At 48.7% G+C, this 23,539-nt stretch overlaps 1 protein-coding gene across 1 annotated transcript in view; it reads right to left on the bottom strand.

Moving 5' to 3' along the window:
• Positions 1-23,539, bottom strand: part of arhgap5 (Rho GTPase activating protein 5) — an 88,159-nt gene that overhangs the window by 21,304 nt on the left and 43,316 nt on the right. The gene's annotated exons all lie outside the window — the stretch shown is intronic.

Here is a 23,539-nt window from a genome sequence, read left to right as displayed (position 1 = left end):
TATATAACATATATATATATATATAATATTTTAACATTATATATACATACACCATTGAGTTTCCAAAATAAGCTACTATATATATATATATATATATATATATATATAAAATCCAGTGAGTCAAGTAAATTCCTTATGAGACAGTACAAGCCTGTTTCATGCCATGTGCAATCATCAGCTGATGCACTGACAGGATCAGGCAGCCCCTCCTGTAAACCGGTTACTCAGAGTATTCTTTTGCCTCACCCATGCAGTACTATAATCCATCTTCACTGCCTCATAATTTTACCCATCATGCACCATGGCCTCAAAAATAACTAATGACGTACCAAAGCCGATACCTTTTTTGCAGGATGTCAAACGCTACTCTCTGATGTGTTAGTATTTCCCTCATGGCCCCAACACTTTTCCATCTACAATAACCCAACAATGATCCCACAATCCATACTGCTCTTACCAGTGCACCATCTACCTTAGTGACTCACCATCCACCTTAGTGACTCACCATCTACCTTAGTGACTCACCGTCTACCTTAGTGACTCATCATCTACCTTAGTGACTCACCATCCACCTTAGTGACTCACCATCTACCTTAGTGACTCATCATCTACCTTAGTGATTCACCATCTACCTTAGTGACTCACTATCCACCTTAGTGACTCACCATCCACCTTAGTGACTCACTATCTACCTTAGTGACTCACCATCTACCTTAGTGACTCACCATCCACCTTAGTGACTCACCATCTACCTTAGTGACTCACCATCCACCTTAGTGACTCACTATCCACCTTAGTGACTCACCATCTACCTTAGTGACTCACCATCTACCTTAGTGACTCACTATCTACCTCAGTGACTCACCATCTACCTTAGTGACTCACCATCTACCTTAGTGACTCACCATCTACCTTAGTGACTCACCATCTACCATAGTGACTCACCATCTACCTTAGTGACTCACCATCTACCTCAGTGACTCACCATCTACCATAGTGACTCACCATCTACCTTAGTGACTCACCATCTACCTTAGTGACTCACCATCTACCTTAGTGACTCACCGTCTACCTTAGTAACTCACCGTCTACCTTAGTGACTCACTATCTACCTTAGTGACTCACCATCTACCTTAGTGACTCACCATCTACCTTAGTGATTCACCATCTACCTTAGTGACTCACCATCTACCATAGTGACTCACCATCTACCTTAGTGACTCACCATCCACCTTAGTGACTCACTATCCACCTTAGTGACTCACTATCTACCTTAGTGACTCACCGTCTACCTTAGTGACTCACCATCTACCTTAGTGACTCACCGTCTACCTTAGTAACTCACCGTCTACCTTAGTGACTCACCGTCTACCTTAGTGACTCACCATCTTCCTTAGTAACTCACCATCTACCTTAGTGACTCACCATCTACCTTAGTGACTCAACATCTACCTTAGTGACTCACGATCTACCTTAGTGATTCACCATCTACCTTAGTGACTCACTATCTACCTTAGTGACTCACCATCTACCTTAGTGACTCACCGTCTACCTTAGTGACTCACCGTCTACCTTAGTGACTCACCATCTGCCTTAGTGACTCACCGTCTACCTTAGTGACTCACCGTCTACCTTAGTGACTCACCATCTACCTTAGTAACTCACCGTCTACCTTAGTGACTCACCATCTACCTTAGTGACTCACCATCTACCTTAGTAACTCACCATCTACCTTAGTAACTCACCGTCTACCTTAGTGACTCACCATCTACCTTAGTGACTCACCATCTACCTTAGTAACTCACCATCTACCTTAGTGACTCACCATCTACCTTAGTGACTCACCATCTACCTTAGTGACTCACTATCTACCTTAGTGACTCTTCATCTACCTTAGTGACTCACCATCTACCTTAGTGACTCACCGTCTACCTTAGTAACTCACCGTCTACCTTAGTGACTCACCATCTGCCTTAGTGACTCACCGTCTACCTTAGTAACTCACCGTCTACCTTAGTGACTCACCATCTACCTTAGTGACTCACCATCTACCTTAGTAACTCACCATCTACCTTAGTGACTCACCATCTACCTTAGTGACTCACCATCTACCTTAGTGACTCCCTATCTACCTTAGTGACTCTTCATCTACCTTAGTGACTCACCATCTACCTTAGTGATTCACCATCTACCTTAGTGACTCACCATCTACCTTAGTGACTCACCATCTACCTTAGTGACTCACCATCTACCTTAGTGATTCACTATCTACCTTAGTGACTAACCAACTTCCTTAGTAACTCACTATCTACCTTAGTGACTCACCATCTACCTTAGTGATTCACCATCTACCTTAGTGACTCACTATCTACCTTAGTGACTCACCATCTACCTTAGTGACTCACTATCTACCTTAGTGATTCACCATCTACCTTAGTGACTCACCATCTACCTTAGTGAATCATTATCTACCTTAGTGACTCACTATCTACCTTAGTGACTCACTATCTACCTTAGTGACTCATCATCTACCTTAGTGACTCACCGTCTACCTTAGTGACTCACCATCTACCTTAGTGACTCACCATCTACCTTAGTGACTCATTATCTACCTTAGTGACTCACTATCTACCTTAGTGACTCACTACCTACCTTAGTGATTCACCATCTACCTTAGTGACTCATCATCTACCTTAGTGATTCTGTATACTGATGGAAGCCTCAATCTCGGCCAGAGTTCTTGAAAACAACTTCCCTCTGCATAAAGACCAGGATTCATCTTCTGGTACGGCTCTTCTCAGTTTCTCACGTGACTTATTTAACAGACCACAGCTGATCTGAGAGCAGACTCACTACCCAAATAAGTCACACAGCCAAAACTCAGCAGCTGAGCCCAGACCAGTGCTGCCTCCAACTAACTATGTGATGCCTGCTGAGGGGTTGGGGCAAACACACACACACACACACACACACACACACACACACACACACACACACACACACACACACACACACCGCCTGTTTCTCTTCCCCACCCACACTAACACCCACACCAACATCCACACCAACATCCACACTAACACCCGCACTAAGACCTACACCAGCACCCACACCCACACCAACACCCGCACTAACACCAGCACTAACACTTACACCAACACCCACACCAACATCCACACCCACACTAACACCTACACCAGCGGTCGGGAACCTATGGCTCGCGAGCCATATATGGCTCTTCCGGTGACGGCATATGGCTCCCAGACAATTTTGAGTTGACATTTAAAAAAAAAAAAAAATCAGTTTGGAACTGATTTTAAAATACTTGCGATATTTCTTAATAATACTGTGTCATTTTAAAGTAAACAGAAATTAGTTTTGAAGATAAATTTCACGGGTCACGGGTCACCCGTGGGTCGGGTCGGGAACCAATGGCTCGCAAGCATGTCCGGGTCATTGTAAAGTGAAGAAATCAATTTTATCAGATAGCCGACTAGTTTATCCGCTTCAACCCTTGTAACGGAAAAGATGGCGAAAAGAAAAAAAGACGATGATTACCGTGCATTCCAGGCTGCGTGGACAGAGGAATTTGCATTTGTGGAGAGAGCAGGATCTGCGGTATGTCTAATATGCAATGATAAAATTGCATCGATGAAACGGTCAAATATAAAGCGGCACTTCGATACGCACCATGCTTCATTTGCATGGAAATCTCCAGCGGGGGACAGCAGGAAAAGGGCATGCGAGGAGCTACAGCGGAGAGTGCAGACGAGTCAGCAGCAACTACGTGTGTGGACCAAGCAAGGTGACGGGAATTCCGCTAGCTTTGCAGGGGCTTTGGCAATAGTAAGGAATGGAAAGTCATTCACAGATGGCGAGTATGCCAAAACATTCATGCTTGATGTGGCCAATGAACTGTTTGATGACTTCCCAAATAAAGACAAGATAATCAAACGAATAAAAGACATGCCCCTGTCAGCAAGAACTGTGCACGATCGTAGCATCATGATGGCAAATCAAGTCGAGGAAACACAAATTAAGGACATAAACGCCGGGACATACTTTTCTCTCGCGTTAGATGAGTCAACAGACGTTAGCCATCTATCTCAGTGCAGTATCATTGCCAGGTATGCTGCAGGTGACACACTGCGTGAGGAAAGCTTGGCTGTTTTGCCAATGAAAGGGACAACAAGAGGAGAGGATTTATTCATGTCTTTCATGGAGTTTGCTAAAGAAAAAAAACTACCGATGGATAAACTTATTTCTGTCTGTACTGATGGTGCACCCTGTATGTTGGGGAAGAACAAAGGATTTGTAGCGCTTCTCCGTGAACATGAAAAGAGAGCCATCCTAAGTTTTCATTGCATCCTGCACCAGGAGGCGCTTTGCGCTCAGACGTGTGGCCAGGAGCTTGGCGAGGTGATGTCGCTGGTCATTCGAGTGGTCAACTTTATTGTTGCCCGAGCTTTAAATGATCGCCAGTTTAAAGCTCTGTTAGAAGAAGTTGGGAATCATTATCCCGGTCTGCTTTTACACAGCAACGTGCGTTGGTTGTCAAGGGGGAAGGTGCTCAGCCGTTTTGCAGCTTGCCTGAGTGAAATCCGGACTTTTCTTGAAATGAAAGGCGTCAAGCATCCTGAGCTAGACAACACTGACTGGCTCCTGCAGTTTCACTATCTCGTGGACATAGCTGGCCATCTGAACCAGCTCAATGTGAAAATGCAAGGTATTGGAAATACAATCTCATCCCTTCAACAAGCAGTGTTTGCATTTGAAAGCAAGCTGGAAGTCTTTCTCAGGGACATTGAAACAGGTCGTCTTCTGCACTTTGAAAGACAGCAACAATTTAGAGATGCATGCTTAGCAAGTGACTCCACTCAACATCTGGATCTCCAGCAGCTAGCTGGCTTTACGTCCAATCTCCTGCAGTCATTCAAAGCACGTTTTGGAGAATTTCGTGCGCGCACTGGTCTTTTCAAGTTCATCACTCATCCACATGAGTGTGCAGTGGACAAAATCGACCTGACATGCATCCCCGGGGTCTCTATCGGAGACTTTGAGCTGGAAGTTGCTGACCTGAAGGCATCAGACATGTGGATGAGTAAGTTCAAGTCACTTAATGGAGAGTTGGAAAGTCTTGCGCGACAGCGAGCAGAGCTGGCGAGGGAACACAAGTGGACAGAAATTAAAAATCTTCAACCTGAAGACCAGCTGATTCTTAAAACTTGGAACGAGCTTCCTGTGACATACCACACAATGCAGCGTGTGAGTATTGCCGTACTGACCATGTTTGGCTCTACATATGCATGTGAACAGTCTTTCTCGCATATGAGGAACATTAAGACCAACCTACGCTCACGTTTAACTGATGGAAGCCTCAACGCCTGCATGAAGCTCAACCTCACCACGTATGAACCAGACTACAAGGCCATCAGCAAAACCATGCAGCACCAGAAGTCACATTAAAAGTAAGACATATTTAATTTATTATACGTTAAAAATACTATATGGCTCTCAATGAAATATATTTAGAAATATTTGGCTTTTATGGCTCTCCCAGTCAAAAAGGTTCCTGACCCCTGACCTACACTAACACCCACACCAACATCCACACCCACACCAACACCCGCACTAACACCCGCACTAACACCTACACCAACATCCACACTAACACCCTCACTAACACCTACACTAACATCCACACCAACATCCACACTAACACCTACACTAACACCTACACCAACATCCACACCAACATCCACACTAACACCCGCACTAACACCCGCACTAACACCTACACCAACATCCACACTAACACCTACACTAACATCCACACCAACATCCACACTAACACCCACACTAACACCTACACCAACATCCACACCAACATCCACACTAACACCCGCACTAACACCCGCACTAACACCCGCACTAACACCTACACCAACATCCACACCAACATCCACACTAACACCTACACTAACATCCACACCAACATCCACACTAACACCCACACTAACACCTACACTAACATCCACACTAACACCTACACCAACATCCACACCAACATCCACACTAACACCTACACTAACATCCACACCAACATCCACACTAACACCCACACTAACACCTACACTAACATCCACACCAACATCCACACTAACATCCACATCCACACCCACACTAACATCCACATCCACACCCACACTAACATCCACATCCACACCCACACTAACACCCACACCAACACCCACACCATCATCCACACTAACACCCACACCAACACCCACACCATCATCCACACTAACACCCGCACTAACACCCACACCATCATCCACACTAACACCCGCACTAACACCTACACTAACACCCACACCATCATCCACACTAACACCCGCACTAACACCTACACTAACACCCACACCAACATCCACACTAACACCCACACTAACACCTACACTAACATCCACACCAACATCCACACCAACATCCACATCCACACCCACACTAACATCCACATCCACACCCACACTAACATCCACATCCACACCCACACTAACACCCACACCAACACCCACACCATCATCCACACTAACACCCACACCAACACCCACACCATCATCCACACTAACACCCGCACTAACACCCACACCATCATCCACACTAACACCCGCACTAACACCCACACCATCATCCACACTAACACCCGCACTAACACCCACACCATCATCCACACTAACACCCACACCAACACCCACACCATCATCCACACTAACACCCGCACTAACACCCACACCATCATCCACACTAACACCCGCACTAACACCCACACCATCATCCACACTAACACCCGCACTAACACCCACACCATCATCCACACTAACACCCACACTAACACCTACACCAGCACCCACATCCACACCAACATCCACACTAACACCCGCACTAACAACCACACTAACACCCACACTAACACCCACACCAACACCCGCACTAACACCCACACTAACACCCACACCAACACCCACAACAACATCCACACTAACACCCACACCCACAACAACATCCACACAAACATCCACACTAGCACCCACACTAACAGAAATGATATGGCATGACAGGGGATGGTGTGGCTGTAGCTTGTGTTTGTTGGAGGACTTGTGTTGTTTGGATTGTAATACTTTGAAGAACAGTCCACTGAGCCACCCTCACCTCCAACCACCACCACCACCCAAACCAATTCCCTTAAGCTCTGACTCTTACATGACCTCTGCAGGGGGTCAAGACTGATCCACTTATATGTTTCCCCATGGCTCTGTTCTCTTGAACACGTTTTGTCCTGGTGGGGCACAGCTCACACACACACACACACACACACACACACACACACACACACACACACACACACACACACACAGGCCCACGTACACACACGCACACACACACACACACACACATAAACACACACACCCCAGCCCTGACCCCCAGGGGAGGAAGTTACAGTGCAGCTAATCTTTGCATGTTAGCATCTGATAAGACCCCCCCACCCCCCGGCAGTGTTATCATCTAGTATCCTGTCTAAACACACACACACACACACTCACACACACTCACACACACACACACACACACACACACACACACACACACACACACACGCAGTACTTCATCCTCTGTTCCTCTTTCTCTTGCTCTACACTACTGGGTTCATTGCGCTCTCTCTCTCTCTCTCTCTCTCTCTCTCTCTCTCTCTCTCTCTCTCCATCCCTCTGCTTCTCTCTCTCTCTCTCTGTCCCTCTGCTTCTCTCTCCCTCTGTCCCTCTGCTTCTCTCTCTCTGTCCCTCTGCTTCTCTCTCTGTCCCTCTGCTTCTCTCTCTCTGTCCCTGTTTCTCTCTCTGCCCCCTGCTTCTCTCCCTCTGCTTCTCTCTCTCTGTCCCTCTGCTTCTCTCCCTCTATTTCTCTCTCTGTCCCTCTGCTTCTCTCCCTCTGCTTCTCTCTCTCTGTCCCTCTGTTTCTATCTCTGTCCCTCTGCTTCTCTCCCTCTGCTTCTCTCTCTGTCCCTCTGCTTCTCTCTCTCTGTCCCTCTGCTTCTCTCCCTCTGTTTCTCTCTCCGTCCCTCTGCTTCTCTCTCTCTGTCCCTCTGCTTCTCTCCCTCTGCTTCCCTCTCCATCCCTCTGCTTCTCTCTCTGTCCCTCTGCTTCTCTCCCTCTGTCCCTCTGCTTCCCTCTCCATCCCTCTGCTTCTCTCTCTCTGTCCCTCTGCTTCTCTCTCTCTGTCCCTCTGCTTCTCTCCCTCTGTCCCTCTGCTTCCCTCTCCATCCCTCTGCTTCTCTCTCTGTCCCTCTGCTTCTCTCCCTCTGTCCCTCTGCTTCTCTCTCCCTCTGTCCCCCTGCTTCTCTCTCTCTGTCCCTCTGCTTCTCTCCCTCTTTCCCTCTGCTTCTCTCTCTCTGTCCCTCTGCTACTCTCTCCGTGCCTCTGCTTCTCTCTCTGTCCCTCTGCTTCTCTCTCTGTCCCTCTGCTTCTCTCCCTCTGTCCCTCTGCTTCTCTCTCTCTCTGTCTCTCTGTCTCTCCATCCCTCTGCTTCTCTCTCCCTCTGTCCCCCTGCTTCTCTCTCTCTGTCCCTCTGCTTCTCTCCCTCTGTCCCTCTGCTTCTCTCCCTCTGTCCCTCTGCTTCTCTCCCTCTGTCCCTCTGCTTCTCCCTCTGTCCCTCTGTTTCTCTCTCTCTCTGTTCCTCTGCTTCTCTCTCCCTCTGTCCCTCTGCTTCTCTCTCCCTCTGTCCCTCTGCTTCTCTCCCTCTGTCCCTCTGCTTCTCCCTCTCCCTCGCCCTCTGTCTCTCCATCCCTCTGCTTCTCTCTCTCCCTCGCTCTCTCTCTCTCTGTCTCTCCATCCCTCTGCTTCTCCCTCTCCCTCGCTCTCTCCATCGCTTTGCTTCTCTCTCCCTCTCTCTCTCTCTCTCCCTCTGCTTCTCTCTCTCTCTCCCTCTGCTACTCTCTCCGTCCCTCTGCTTCTCTCTCTGTCCCTCTGCTTCTCTCTCTGTCCCTCTGCTTCTCTCCCTCTGTCCCTCTGCTTCTCTCTCTCTCTGTCTCTCTGTCGCATATTCCCCGGACAACTGTGTTTGTTGGCCCGTTGCCACGACAGTTTTTATTGCCGTGACAACCATCTGCTGTGGGAGGGAACAGGAAGGAACGCTCAATAGATGACAGTCAATCATGGCTTTTTAAACCTTTATTTAACCCGGCGGGATGACACAGAGGACAGGCTGCTTCCCTGCAGTCAGCCACCACTAATTAACTCTGCTAGCCTGTCTCTGGGACTGAGGGACAACATTAGTGGACATTTAGACTCGTGCACACCCCCAATCCACAGAGCCTGTCAAAGGTTGTGTTTAAGAACACTCTCAGCACGGGCCACGTCTGATGTGAAAGCAATCTTATGACAGTCTGAACTAAAGCAAGGTAGTGACATCATGCAATGCATGATGGGTAGAAAACAGGATGTTTTGGTCATGTTTGAGATCCTGATGTAAGCAGGACACACGTCAACAGTTTGACGACAAAAGCATAGAATGAGGATGCAAGGAGTAGAGGTGATGAAGGTGTGTGAGTTTAAATACTTGTAGTGGTGGTAGTAGTAGTAGTAGTAGTAGTAGTAAAACTACATATTTGGATGGGTAATGGGTTTTGAATGAATTGAAGTCAGAGGAACGGGTCTTTAAGGAAAAAAGGCAAGTGTAGCATAAACCCTGTGAGCAACACTGGAGACTGAATAATGAGTTGGGCCTGACAGAGAGAGAGAGACAGAGAGAGAGAGAGACAGAGAGAGAGACAGAGAGAGAGACAGAGAGAGAGAGAGCTCAGCCTGCTCTGCTCTCATTTGATAGGTCGAGTACCACAGTAGACAAGTAGACAACCCACAGATTGTTTTGTTTTTTTGACACTTAGGAGTTTATCTCATTTTCTCTAACACTGATGTAACTGTCACTTTGAGTTTTAAACTAAAATGAAATGAAAACTAAATCATTTGTTGTTTCATGTTGGAACATCCAGGGTCTGAGGTCCTCTGCTTTTGGCCTTAAAAGCAGGACCCCAGACTTTACCAGAGTTAGGAGATGCAGATGTGTTTATTTTTCAGGAGACTTGGAGTAGAGGAGACATATCCACTGGTTGTCCCTTAGGCTACAGAGAGATAGTGTTCCCATCTACCAAACTGAAAGGAGTGACCCAGGGCAGAGACTCAGGACGAATGCTCATTTGGTACAAGGCACATCTTGTACACTCAATAAAATTAATCAAAAAAGGCGAATTTTCAATTTGGCTCAAAATAAAGAGAGAGGTGGTGTGTACAGATGAAGACATATTCATGTGTGCAGCATACATCCCCCAATAGAATCTCCTTATTATAATGAAAATAGTTTCTCAATTCTTGAAGACAAGGTCAGTCACTACCAGGCACAGGGAAGTGTACTGATCTGTGGAGACCTTAACGCCAGGACAGGTTTAGAATCAGACTCTTAACCCACAAGGAGACAAACATATACCTGGCCAATTCAGCATTCCCCTCCCCTCATATCCCCACAGGAACAACTTTGACAAAACTGTCAACAAGAGCAGGCACCAACCACTGCAGCTATGTCAAACACTAGATCTGTACATCGTCAATGGTCGGCTTCGAGGGGACTCTTTTGGTCATTACACACACAGCTCTCTTCTTGGCAATAGCACAGTAGATTACAATATCACAGACCTAGACCCCTTCTGTCTGAGAGCATTCACAGTCAGCGCCCAAACAAACACACCCTTATCTGATCATGGTAGAATTACTCTATACATTAGAAAGATAGTAACAGACCCTCACGCAGCAGAACCCGGTAAACTGGACTATACAAAACAACCTTAGAGATGGACAAATAATAGCAAGGATGACTACCAGAATGCAATCAGACATCAAAAATTAGACCATTTTCTTTCCACCTCATAGCCCCACAACAATGATGGCCTGCATCAGGCTGTACATGATATCAACAACATATTTGACAATGCGGCAGATTCATCCAATCTGAAAAAGCTTCAGCATCTCAGATCAAAAAAGTCAGCCAATGAAAAAACCTGTATAGTACTATTAAACTGAATTCGGCCCAAAACAATCTCGAAAAGCTACAAACCCTAGAATCAACCATTAAAGCCAATCAGAACCATTTAGACTACCAAAATTACTGAAGAAGAGCTACAGGCTAAGATCCAGACCCTACAACCAAGGAAGGCGAGTGGTCCTGATGGTGTTTTAAATTAAACTGAAATTTAGCAACCATAAGTTCAACATTGCCATATTAAAATTATTCAACCTCCTTCTGAGCACTGGACATTTCCCTGACATCTGGAGCAAGGAAATTGTCACACCAATCTTTAAAAACGGAAATAAATTTGACCCAAACAGTTACCGAGGCATTTGTGTCAGTAGCAACCTGTGGAAGTTATTCTGCAGCATCCTAAACAGCTGACTGCAAGACTTCCTCAGTGAACATAATGTCCTGAGCAAGAGTCTAACTGGTTTTACATCACAACATTGAACTACAGACCATATCTATACCCTCCACACCCTCATTAATAAACATGTCCATCAAAACAAGAACAAAATTTTCTCTTGCTTTGTAGATTTCAAAAGAGCATTTGACTCAATTTGGCATAACGGTCTGTTCCTGAAATTAATTGAAAAACGTGTAGGGGGGGAAATATATGATATAATTAAAACAATGTATACAAATAATAAATGTCCTGTGAAAATTGCCAATATAGAAACAGATTTTTTTCCCCCCAAAATAGAGGTGTGAGACAGGGCTGCAGTCTCAGCCCCACCCTGTTTAACATTCACATTGATTGACTGGCAAAATCACTAGAACAATCGGACATCCCTGGTCTCACCCTCTCTGACAGAAATTAAATGCCTACTTTTTGCAGATGATCTAATATTATTAGCTCCATCTAAGATGGCATTACAACAGCAACTGGATCATCTGCAAAACTTCTGTCAGACCTGGGCCCTGACAGTTAATCTGAAAAAAAAAATAGAATTATGGTCTTCCAGAAACGACCCAGGTGTCAGGGAAACCCAAATAGGTTCTTACTAGGCTCCACTGCCATAGAACACACACACAGCTACAAATATTTGGGACTAATAATTACCTCTACAGGAAATTTCAATCTCGCTATTAATGATCTTAGAGACAAGGGAAGAAGGGCTTTCTATACTATAAAAAAGTCTTCAAACATAGACATACCTGTTAGAACATGGCTCCACATATTCAAATCCATAATTGAGCTAATGTTACTTTAAGGTAGTGAAGTCTGGGGTCCTCTTGTAAATCAAGACTTTGAAAAATGGGACAAACGCCCAATCGAAACCCTGCACACTGAGATTTGCAAGAGCATTTTCAGAGTACACAGGAACACACCCAACAATGGATGCCGAGCAGAACTGGGCCTATTCCCCCTTTTAACAACGATGCAAAAAAGAGCAATCAAATTCTAACAACACCTAAAAGCAAGTGACCCCAACTCCTACCATCACAAAGCTCTCAATTACCAAGAGGAGAACAAAGAGAGGAGTCCCCTCAGCCAGCTGGTCCTGAGGCTCAGCTCAGCCAACAGCACAAGTCATCAGGACAGCCTTCACACAATCTGGCCCAACCACATTATAGCTCAAGAACATTACATTAACCACTGGACATCTATCACAAAAACTCAAAGCAAACTTCAATGTTATGTGTCTCTAAACAGACGGTACACGATGGCAGACTACTGACCACCGTGACCGATCAGAAACTGAGAAAGACACTGACTATGTACAGACTCAGATCACAGCTTGGCCATAGAGACTGGCTGACACAGGCAGACCTGCTGCCCAGAGAGGACAGGCTGTGTCAGCTCTGTCCAGAGAGACAGGTGGAGACAGAGCAACACTTCCTGCTACAATGTAGCACATATGAAGACTTAAGACAAAAACTCTTAACAAAAATTAAATGTAAATTCCAAGACTTGGACACATTCTCTGACCAGACCAAAATGACTTGGACACACTCTCTGACCAGACCAACATGACTTGGACACATTCTCTGACCAGACCAACATGACTTGGACACACTCTCTGACCAGACCAACATGACTTGGACACACTCTCTGACCAGACCAACATGACTTGGACACACTCTCTGACCAGACCAACATGACTTGGACACACTCTCTGACCAGACCAAAATGCAACATGTACTTGGGGAAAACAGTGTCAGCTCATAGATGCAGCAACATATGTCAGGTCATGTGACAGCCTGAGAGACAAGCAGCATAACACATGACAGCTATAGTCTCCTTACAACCCATGCTCCACCATTTGATCTCCTTCTGTTTCTCTGTTGCTATGGCTGTGTTATTGTTTCTTTATTGATCGTTACAATGTTGTGTTGATGTTCATTATTAGTGTTATTGTGTCCCGTTCAAACTGTTTTTTTGATGCTTTGGCAACATTGTTGTAAAACTTTCATGCCAATAAAGCCCTTTGAACTGAATTGAATTGAGAGAGAGAGACAAGAGAGAGAGAGAGAGACAGACAGAGAGCGAGAGAGACAGACAGACAGACAGACAGAGAGAGAGAGAGAGAGAGAGAGAAAGAGAGAGAGAGAGAGAGAGAGAGAGAGAGAGAGAGAGAGAGAGAGAGAGAGAGAGAGAGAGAGAGAGAGAGACTTTTGACTTTCAGCAAAACTTTAATAAAAATCACAAGAAAATTATAACACAAAGACCAACATGGTCAGTAACATCAGATTTACAAAGAGAGAGACAGCGAGAGAGACAGAGAGAGCGGGACAGAGACCTTTGACCTTTAACCAAGCCTTTAATGTTCCAATTCTTCATTCACATCAAGATAACAACATTAACACAAATACTCGTATACATAGTGAAAAACACAACAATTGTCATACACAGTAAAAACAAAATGATACAGACCTTCCCCTATTTATTTATTTTTTCAGAAATTAAGAAGAAGCATTTGGTTTTCTACCGTGCACAGCACATCCCCATGCCCCCAAATAGAAATAAATCCTTCCAAGTTTGAACTAAGTTTGAAAAACATGAACTCAATTTTCAGCCGAGCAGCCACTAGACCCTTGAACATGAGTGTAGCATCTGTGGATCCTGTGCCTTTCATTTTGTTCCTTCTGCTAAGCCAAATGCTCATTTTTGCCTGACCTGCCAAAAATGAACCAAGGTGACACGGCTGCACTGTGCTGCCATGTACCCCGGACCAAAGACAAACAGGCTGTCTGCTAGAACCTCTCCTAAACCTCTGAGCCACTGCTGCAGTACAGAGAAAAGAGGGCTCAACCTGGGACATCTGAGTCATAAGTGCTGTAGAGTTTCCTCATCGTTACAGAAAGAGAAGTGGCTCCCTGTCCTAGGATCAATGTGTGCCACATGTCTGTTCGTAGCCACAGCCCCACGTACCACCCTCCACTGTAGATCTGCAGTACGTTTCTCTATGGGGGGTTTGTACAGGGACCTCCAGCTGCCCCTGGGGGATGAGCCTGGTGCCAACACACTCAACCACCTCGACTCCTGCACGCCGGCTAGTGATGTTCTGTTGAGAACCTTTACAGTGACTGCGTACAAGGCCTTCTGTGATGTACTTGAGAAGTCATGCAGTTCTGGTGTTTTGAAAGATAGAATGGCCCCCTTCACTTCTTCCTGCTCCTCCACTGCTGCACGGATTGACAAAGATGGAAAAACAGGCCGCATAGCTGGCTGATCCTCTCCACACTCCGCTCCTAGTGCCTCTCTGAAGAAGCCAGGAAGTGCACTGATCACTTCCTCCAACAACCTCTCCATCAAACGAAGAGATTTAAAGCCAGTCTCTTGGCTCAAAGTACCAGCCGTCTTCCACTGTCCTCCTGATCTGAGACACACTAACTTCGTAAGTCCAGCTCTTATGAGGGATCTCTGTACACTTACAGAGCTGAGCATCCTGCAGCGTATCAGTGGGTTATGGAACAGTGGTTCCTCCACTACACTGCCATAGAGCTGGGAGTAGTCTCTGTTGGTGCGTAAGACCGTTCCCCAAGTGCGGAGGACAGATTGATAGAAGGGTGTCGTTGTGAACTCCATGCCAGCCAGGTCCAGAAGGAACAAGTGTTTGTCAGAGTTCAGGTTCATAACCCTCCGAAGCAACACAGATGCTGTTTCACTCCAGAGTCGCTGGTCATGGTATAAAAGGCACTGCACAGTTTGAAGGCGAAAAGCCATGATACGACTGCAGAGGTCAATCAGGCCCTGGCCTCCTTCTAGCACTGGTAGGAACAGTACAGCAGACTTGGTCCAGTGAAAGCCTCCCCAGAAAAAGTTCACCAGCATCTTCTGTACTTCCCGTATGGGCATGTCCGGAGGTTCTACAACCGTAAACCGGTGCCAGAACATCGAGGCAATCGTTATGTTAACAATCAAGACTCTCCCCCTATAGAACAACTGAGGCTGGACCCAGGTCCATCTAGACAATCGGGCACTGACCTCTTCAATTAAACCCTCCCAGTTTTTGCTCAGAAAGTGGTCACTGCCCAGAAAGACACCTAGGCATTTTATCCCTTCTGTATTTCACTGCAGCCCCGCTGGTAATGTCGGCTTTTCTTTATTGTTCCACTCCCCCAGCAAGAGACCCTCAGATTTTGACCAACTGACTTTTGCAGAGGAACCTTGTTCGTATAAGGCCAATTTCTGCTTGAGAAATTGTAGATCGTTTTGAGATGTTATGAAAACCATGACATTGTCAGCGTATGCTGATAAGCTAACTGCATTGGTGATGTTCCCTGAAAAGGTTAGTCCTGGGAGCCCGTGCCTGAGCTGAAATAAAAGTGGTTCAATGGCCAGGGAGTACAGCATTCCAGATAAGGGACAACCCTGTCTTATACCTCTCTTAACAGAGACAGGTCTTCTGTCCACCTCCTACCTTCAACAGAACACTGGCTCCAGAATACAACCACAGCCCAACTATAACCACAACATGACCTATGCATACATGTAACACACCAACCACAGACCAACTACACCCACAACATGACCTACACATACATGAGACACACCAACCACAGCCTGACTACACCCACAACATGACCTACACGTACGTACATGAGACAAACCAAACACAGCCCGACTACACCCACAAAATGACCTACATATACATGAGACACACCTCCGCAGCTTCAAATGTAACATGCTGAATAGTCAATAATCTCTGTTTCAGGTTACCAGTCCATCAAATAGCAGTCACACCGGAAATCTGTAACAGGAGGACGTAAAAGCTGGATATAAGAGGAGGATGTAAGAGGTGTATGTTAAGACGTGGACAGAAGAAATTGCTGTAAGAGGTGGACAGAAGAGGTGGCTGTAAGAGATGGATGTAAGAGGAGGATATAACAGGTGGACAGAAGAGGTGGATGTAAGAGGAGGCTGTAAGAGGAGGATGTAAGAGGTGGATGTTAAGAGGTGGACAGAAGAGGTGGATGTAAGATGTGGACAGAAGAGGTGGACAGAAGAGGTGGATGGGATGTGAGGAAGGACAGACTGCTTGCAGTAAGTGTTCCTTCTCAAGGTGGGCTGTAAAGCCAACCCCTTCTAATAAAGTTAGAAAGAAGAGAAAAAATCTTGAGAGAAGCGTTTATGCTACAGGACACAACGCCATCCCTGCAGTGTTTCCTGCAGGGCATCTTTTCCTGACACACCGCCTGCCTGTGACCTGCACGTTACAAATAAAACCAGCAGTCCTCAAAACAAAGTGGACCGCCATCTGTCAATCACCCACACAGGACCGCGTACAGAGTGACAAGAAGACATGCCTGTTTCCATTTCTGGGGGTGTGCTCTCCTCTCACTGTCTGGGGGCTTTGTTTGTTTTCTGGAGATGAAATGTTTGACGAGCCCCTTGTGATTGTCCCCTGATGTCTCTGTTGCGTTCCTGCACACATCATCTCACCCAGGAGGAGATGGAGACACCAGAGAGGACAGGGAGAAAGGAGCAGGAGAGCAGCATTGTTATCAACGAGTCACGTGATGGTCTCACCATTATTTGAAGATAAGAGGAACTCTGCTACAGCCAACACAAAAAGAATCAACCTGTGGTCAGTCTGAAATGAAGGAACATTAATTCAAGTAATTATCATGTTACCACCCAGCAGCCTGGAAGGACAGCAAGTGACAGCATAGTTAGCTGAATGCTGCTAATAGCTTGGTTAGCATCAGTTATGTATGAACCGCTGACGTCCACGAGACATGAGATGAGACACCAGGTGAGACATTAGGACTGATGTCAGCTCAGTGGACCGTGTGTGTGTGTGTTCACATGACCAGGATATCCTGTGTGTCTTCATATATGCAACATGTGTGTGAGTGTTGTCAGCTAACCCTCTACACTGGACATCTGTCCCTCTATCACCACACACACACACACACACACACACACACACACACACACACACACACACACACACACACACACACATTAACTGAACCTTACTCATCACTAATGTAACAGGGACAGATGGGGAGGTTTTATAAATAGCACTATCACGCACAGTCTCGCTCTCTCCCCCCTCTCTGCCGCTCTCTCCCTCTCCTCCCTCCTCTCTCTCCCCCTCTGTCTCTCCCTCTCTGCCTCTTGCTCGCTTTCTCCCCCCCCCCCCTGCCTCTCTCTGTCTCTCTTCCTCTGACAGACATACATTCCCCCTTCAGGGAGAGGGGAGAGGGACAGAGAGGAGCAGAGAGGGACGAGGGGATGGTGACTTCAGCAGAACATGGATAAATCCTGTTGGAGACACCTGAGGGAGACAATGACAAGAACGGAAGGAGTAAATACATGAACGGAGAGATGGGAGAGCTAACAGGAGGAGACGGTGGAAAAGGGGGAAGATGCAGTGATGAGCCAGAACATAAAGACCGCCTGCCTCACACAGCTGCCAGGTCTGACCTTGTTGTGTAGACCTCACACAGCTGCCAGGTCTGACCATGTTGTGTAGACCTCACACAGCTGCCAGGTCTGACCATGTTGTGTAGACCTCACACAGCTGCCAGGTCTGACTGTGTTATGTAGACCTCACACAGCTGCCAGGTCTGACCATGTTGTGTAGACCTCACACAGCTGCCAGGTCTGACCGTGTTGTGTAGACCTCACACAGCTGCCAGGTCTGACCATGTTGTGTAGACCTCACACAGCTGCCAGGTCTGACCATGTTATGTAGACCTCACACAGCTGCCAGGTCTGACCGTGTTGTGTAGACCTCACACAGCTGCCAGGTCTGACCGTGTTGTGTAGACCTCACACAGCTGCCAGGTCTGACCATGTTGTGTAGACCTCACACAGCTGCCAGGTCTGACCATGTTGTGTAGACCTCACACAGCTGCCAGGTCTGACCATGTTGTGTAGACCTCACACAGCTGCCAGGTCTGACCATGTTATGTAGACCTCACACAGCTGCCAGGTCTGACCATGTTATGTAGACCTCACACAGCTGACCATGTTATGTAGACCTCACACAGCTGACCATGTTATGTAGACCTCACACAGCTGCCAGGTCTGACCATGTTGTGTAGACCTCACACAGCTGACCATGTTATGTAGACCTCACACAGCTGCCAGGTCTGACCATGTTATGTAGACCTCACACAGCTGACCATGTTGTGTAGACCTCACACAGCTGACCATGTTATGTAGACCTCACACAGCTGCCAGGTCTGACTGTGTTATGTAGACCTCACACAGCTGCCAGGTCTGACCATGTTATGTAGACCTCACACAGCTGACCATGTTGTGTAGACCTCACACAGCTGCCAGGTCTGACCATGTTATGTAGACCTCACACAGCTGACCATGTTGTGTAGACCTCACACAGCTGCCAGGTCTGACCATGTTGTGTAGACCTCACACAGCTGCCAGGTCTGACCATGTTGTGTAGACCTCACACAGCTGACCATGTTATGTAGACCTCACACAGCTGCCAGGTCTGACCATGTTATGTAGACCTCACACAGCTGCCAGGTCTGACCGTGTTGTGTAGACCTCACACAGCTGCCAGGTCTGACTGTGTTATGTAGACCTCACACAGCTGCCAGGTCTGACCATGTTGTGTAGACCTCACACAGCTGCCAGGTCTGACCGTGTTGTGTAGACCTCACAAAGCTGCCAGGTCTGACCATGTTGTGTAGATCTCACACAGCTGCCAGGTCTGACCGTGTTGTGTAGACCGCACACAGCTGCCGGGTCTGACTGTGTTATGTAGACCTCACACAGCTGCCAGGTCTGACCATGTTGTGTAGACCTCACACAGCTGACCATGTTGTGTAGACCTCACACAGCTGCCAGGTCTGACCATGTTATGTAGACCTCACACAGCTGCCAGGTCTGACCATGTTGTGTAGACCTCACACAGCTGCCAGGTCTGACCATGTTGTGTAGACCTCACACAGCTGCCAGGTCTGACCATGTTGTGTAGACCTCACACAGCTGCCAGGTCTGACCATGTTGTGTAGACCTCACACAGCTGCCAGGTCTGACCATGTTGTGTAGACCTCACACAGCTGCCAGGTCTGACCATGTTGTGTAGACCTCACACAGCTGCCAGGTCTCACTGTGTTATGTAGACCTCACACAGCTGCCAGGTCTGACCATGTTGTGTAGACCTCACACAGCTGACCATGTTGTGTAGACCTCACACAGCTGCCAGGTCTGACCATGTTGTGTAGACCTCACACAGCTGACCATGTTGTGTAGACCTCACACAGGTGCCAGGTCTGACCGTGTTGTGTAGACCTCACACAGCTGCCAGGTCTGACCGTGTTGTGTAGACCTCACACAGCTGACCATGTTGTGTAGACCTCACACAGCTGACCATGTTGTGTAGACCTCACACAGCTGCCAGGTCTGACCATGTTGTGTAGACCTCACACAGCTGCCAGGTCTGACCATGTTGTGTAGACCTCACACAGCTGCCAGGTCTGACCATGTTGTGTAGACCTCACACAGGTGCCAGGTCTGACCGTGTTGTGTAGACCTCACACAGCTGCCAGGTCTGACCGTGTTGTGTAGACCTCACACAGCTGCCAGGTCTGACTGTGTTATGTAGACCTCACACAGCTGCCAGGTCTGACCATGTTGTGTAGACCTCACACAGCTGCCAGGTCTGACCATGTTGTGTAGACCTCACACAGCTGCCAGGTCTGACCATGTTGTGTAGACCTCACACAGCTGCCAGGTCTGACCATGTTGTGTAGACCTCACACAGCTGCCAGGTCTGACCGTGTTGTGTAGACCGCACACAGCTGCCGGGTCTGACTGTGTTATGTAGACCTCACACAGCTGCCAGGTCTGACCATGTTGTGTAGACCTCACACAGCTGACCATGTTGTGTAGACCTCACACAGCTGCCAGGTCTGACCATGTTATGTAGACCTCACACAGCTGCCAGGTCTGACCATGTTGTGTAGACCTCACACAGCTGCCAGGTCTGACCATGTTGTGTAGACCTCACACAGCTGCCAGGTCTGACCATGTTGTGTAGACCTCACACAGCTGCCAGGTCTGACCATGTTGTGTAGACCTCACACAGCTGCCAGGTCTGACCATGTTGTGTAGACCTCACACAGCTGCCAGGTCTGACCATGTTGTGTAGACCTCACACAGCTGCCAGGTCTCACTGTGTTATGTAGACCTCACACAGCTGCCAGGTCTGACCATGTTGTGTAGACCTCACACAGCTGACCATGTTGTGTAGACCTCACACAGCTGCCAGGTCTGACCATGTTGTGTAGACCTCACACAGCTGACCATGTTGTGTAGACCTCACACAGGTGCCAGGTCTGACCGTGTTGTGTAGACCTCACACAGCTGCCAGGTCTGACCGTGTTGTGTAGACCTCACACAGCTGACCATGTTGTGTAGACCTCACACAGCTGACCATGTTGTGTAGACCTCACACAGCTGCCAGGTCTGACCATGTTGTGTAGACCTCACACAGCTGCCAGGTCTGACCATGTTGTGTAGACCTCACACAGCTGCCAGGTCTGACCATGTTGTGTAGACCTCACACAGGTGCCAGGTCTGACCGTGTTGTGTAGACCTCACACAGCTGCCAGGTCTGACCGTGTTGTGTAGACCTCACACAGCTGCCAGGTCTGACCGTGTTGTGTAGACCTCACACAGCTGCCAGGTCTGACCGTGTTGTGTAGACCTCACACAGCTGCCAGGTCTGACTGTGTTATGTAGACCTCACACAGCTGCCAGGTCTGACCATGTTGTGTAGACCTCACACAGCTGTCAGGTCTGACCATGTTGTGTAGACCTCTAGGTAGTGGAACGTGTCACAGTAACACCCACATGATGACCAGGACCCAGAGTTCCCAGCACAACACTGCCCAGAGCATCACACTGCCTCCGCCGGCTGGCCCTCTTCCCATAATGCATCCTGGTGCCATCTCTTCCCCAGCTACATGACGCACACACACCCGGCCGTCCACGTGATGTAACACAAAACATGATCATCAGACCAGGCCACCTTCTTCCACTGCTCCATGGTCCAGCTCTGATGCTCACGTGCCCACTGTAGGTGTTTTCTGCGGTGGACAGGAGCCACCATGGACACTCTGCCTGGTCTGCATCGACACAGCCCCGTCACAGGCCCTTCACAGCCCCGTCACAGCCCCGTCACAGCCCCATCACAGCCCCATCACAGGCCCTTCACAGCCCCGTCACAGCCCCGTCACAGTCCCAGTCACAGTCCCATCACAGCCCCTTCACAGTCCCATCACAGCCCAGTCACAACCCCGTCACAGCCCAGTCACAGCCCCTTCACAGCCCAGTCACAGCCCCGTCACAGCCCCGTCACAGTCCCAGTCACAGTCCCATCACAGCCCCTTCACAGTCCCATCACAGCCCAGTCACAACCCCGTCACAGCCCAGTCACAGCCCCTTCACAGCCCAGTCACAGCCCCGTCACAGCCCAGTCACAGCCCCTTCACAGCCCAGTCACAGCCTCTTCACAGCCTCTTCACAGCCCCATCACAGCCCAGTCACAGCCCAGTCACAGCCCAGTCACAACCCCGTCACAGCCCAGTCACAGCCTCTTCACAGCCCCTTCACAGGCCCTTCACAGCCCAGTCACAGCCTCTTCACAGCCCAGTCACAGCCTCTTCACACCCCCATCACAGGCCCTTCACAGCCCCGTCACAGCCCAGTCACAGCCTCTTCACAGCCCCTTCACAGCCCAGTCACAGCCCCATCAAAGCCCAGTCACAACCCCGTCACAGCTCCTTCACAGCCCAGTCACAGCCTCTTCACAGCCCCATCACAGCCCAGTCACAGCCCAGTCACAGCCCAGTCACAACCCCGTCACAGCCCAGTCACAGCCTCTTCACAGCCCCTTCACAGGCCCTTCACAGCCCAGTCACAGCCTCTTCACACCCCCATCACAGGCCCTTCACAGCCCCGTCACAGCCCAGTCACAGCCTCTTCACAGCCCCTTCACAGCCCAGTCACAGCCTCTTCACAGCCTCTTCACAGCCCAGTCACAGCCCCATCAAAGCCCAGTCACAACCCCGTCACAGCTCCTTCACAGCCCAGTCACAGCCTCTTCACAGCCCAGTCACAGCCTCTTCACAGCCCCATCACAGCCCAGTCACAACCCCGTCACAGCCCCATTCACAGCCCAGTCACAGCCTCTTCACAGCCCCATCACAGCCCCGTCACAGTCCCATCACAGCCCAGTCACAACCCTGTCACAGCCCCTTCACAGCCCAGTCACAGCCTCTTCACAGCCCCATCACAGCCCCTTCACAGTCCCATCACAGCCCCTTCACAGCCCCTTCACAGCCCAGTCACAGCCTCTTCACAGCCCCGTCACAGCCTCTTCACAGCCCCTTCACAGCCCCGTCACAGCCCCGTCACAGCCCCATCACAGCCTCTTCACAGCCCCATCACAGCCCCGTCGCAGCCCAGTCACAGCCTCTTCACAGCCCAGTCACAGCCCAGTCACAGCCCCTTCACAGCCCCGTCACAGCCCAGTCACAGCCTCTTCACAGCCCCATCACAGCCCCTTCACAGCCCCGTCACAGCCCCGTCACAGCCCCATCACAGCCCAGTCACAGCCCCTTCACAGCCCCGTCACAACCCCGTCACAGCCCCGTCACAGCCCCATCACAGCCCAGTCACAGCCCCTTCACAGCCCCGTCACAACCCCTTCACAGCCCCGTCACAACCCCGTCACAGCCCTGTCACAGCCCCTTCACAGCCCCGTCACAGCCCTGTCACAGCCCCATCACAGCCCCTTCACAGCCCCGTCACAGCCCCGTCACAGCCCCATCACAGCCCAGTCACAGCCCCTTCACAGCCCCGTCACAACCCCGTCACAGCCCCGTCACAGCCCCATCACAGCCCAGTCACAGCCCCTTCACAGCCCCGTCACAACCCCTTCACAGCCCCGTCACAACCCCGTCACAGCCCTGTCACAGCCCCTTTACAGCC

The sequence above is a fragment of the Lampris incognitus genome, chromosome 16 (genome assembly GCF_029633865.1).
Source record: "Lampris incognitus isolate fLamInc1 chromosome 16, fLamInc1.hap2, whole genome shotgun sequence".
NCBI lineage: Eukaryota > Metazoa > Chordata > Actinopteri > Lampriformes > Lampridae > Lampris > Lampris incognitus.
The sequence above is the reverse complement of the archived record's forward strand: the minus strand, read 5'-3'. Positions and strand labels throughout refer to the sequence as shown.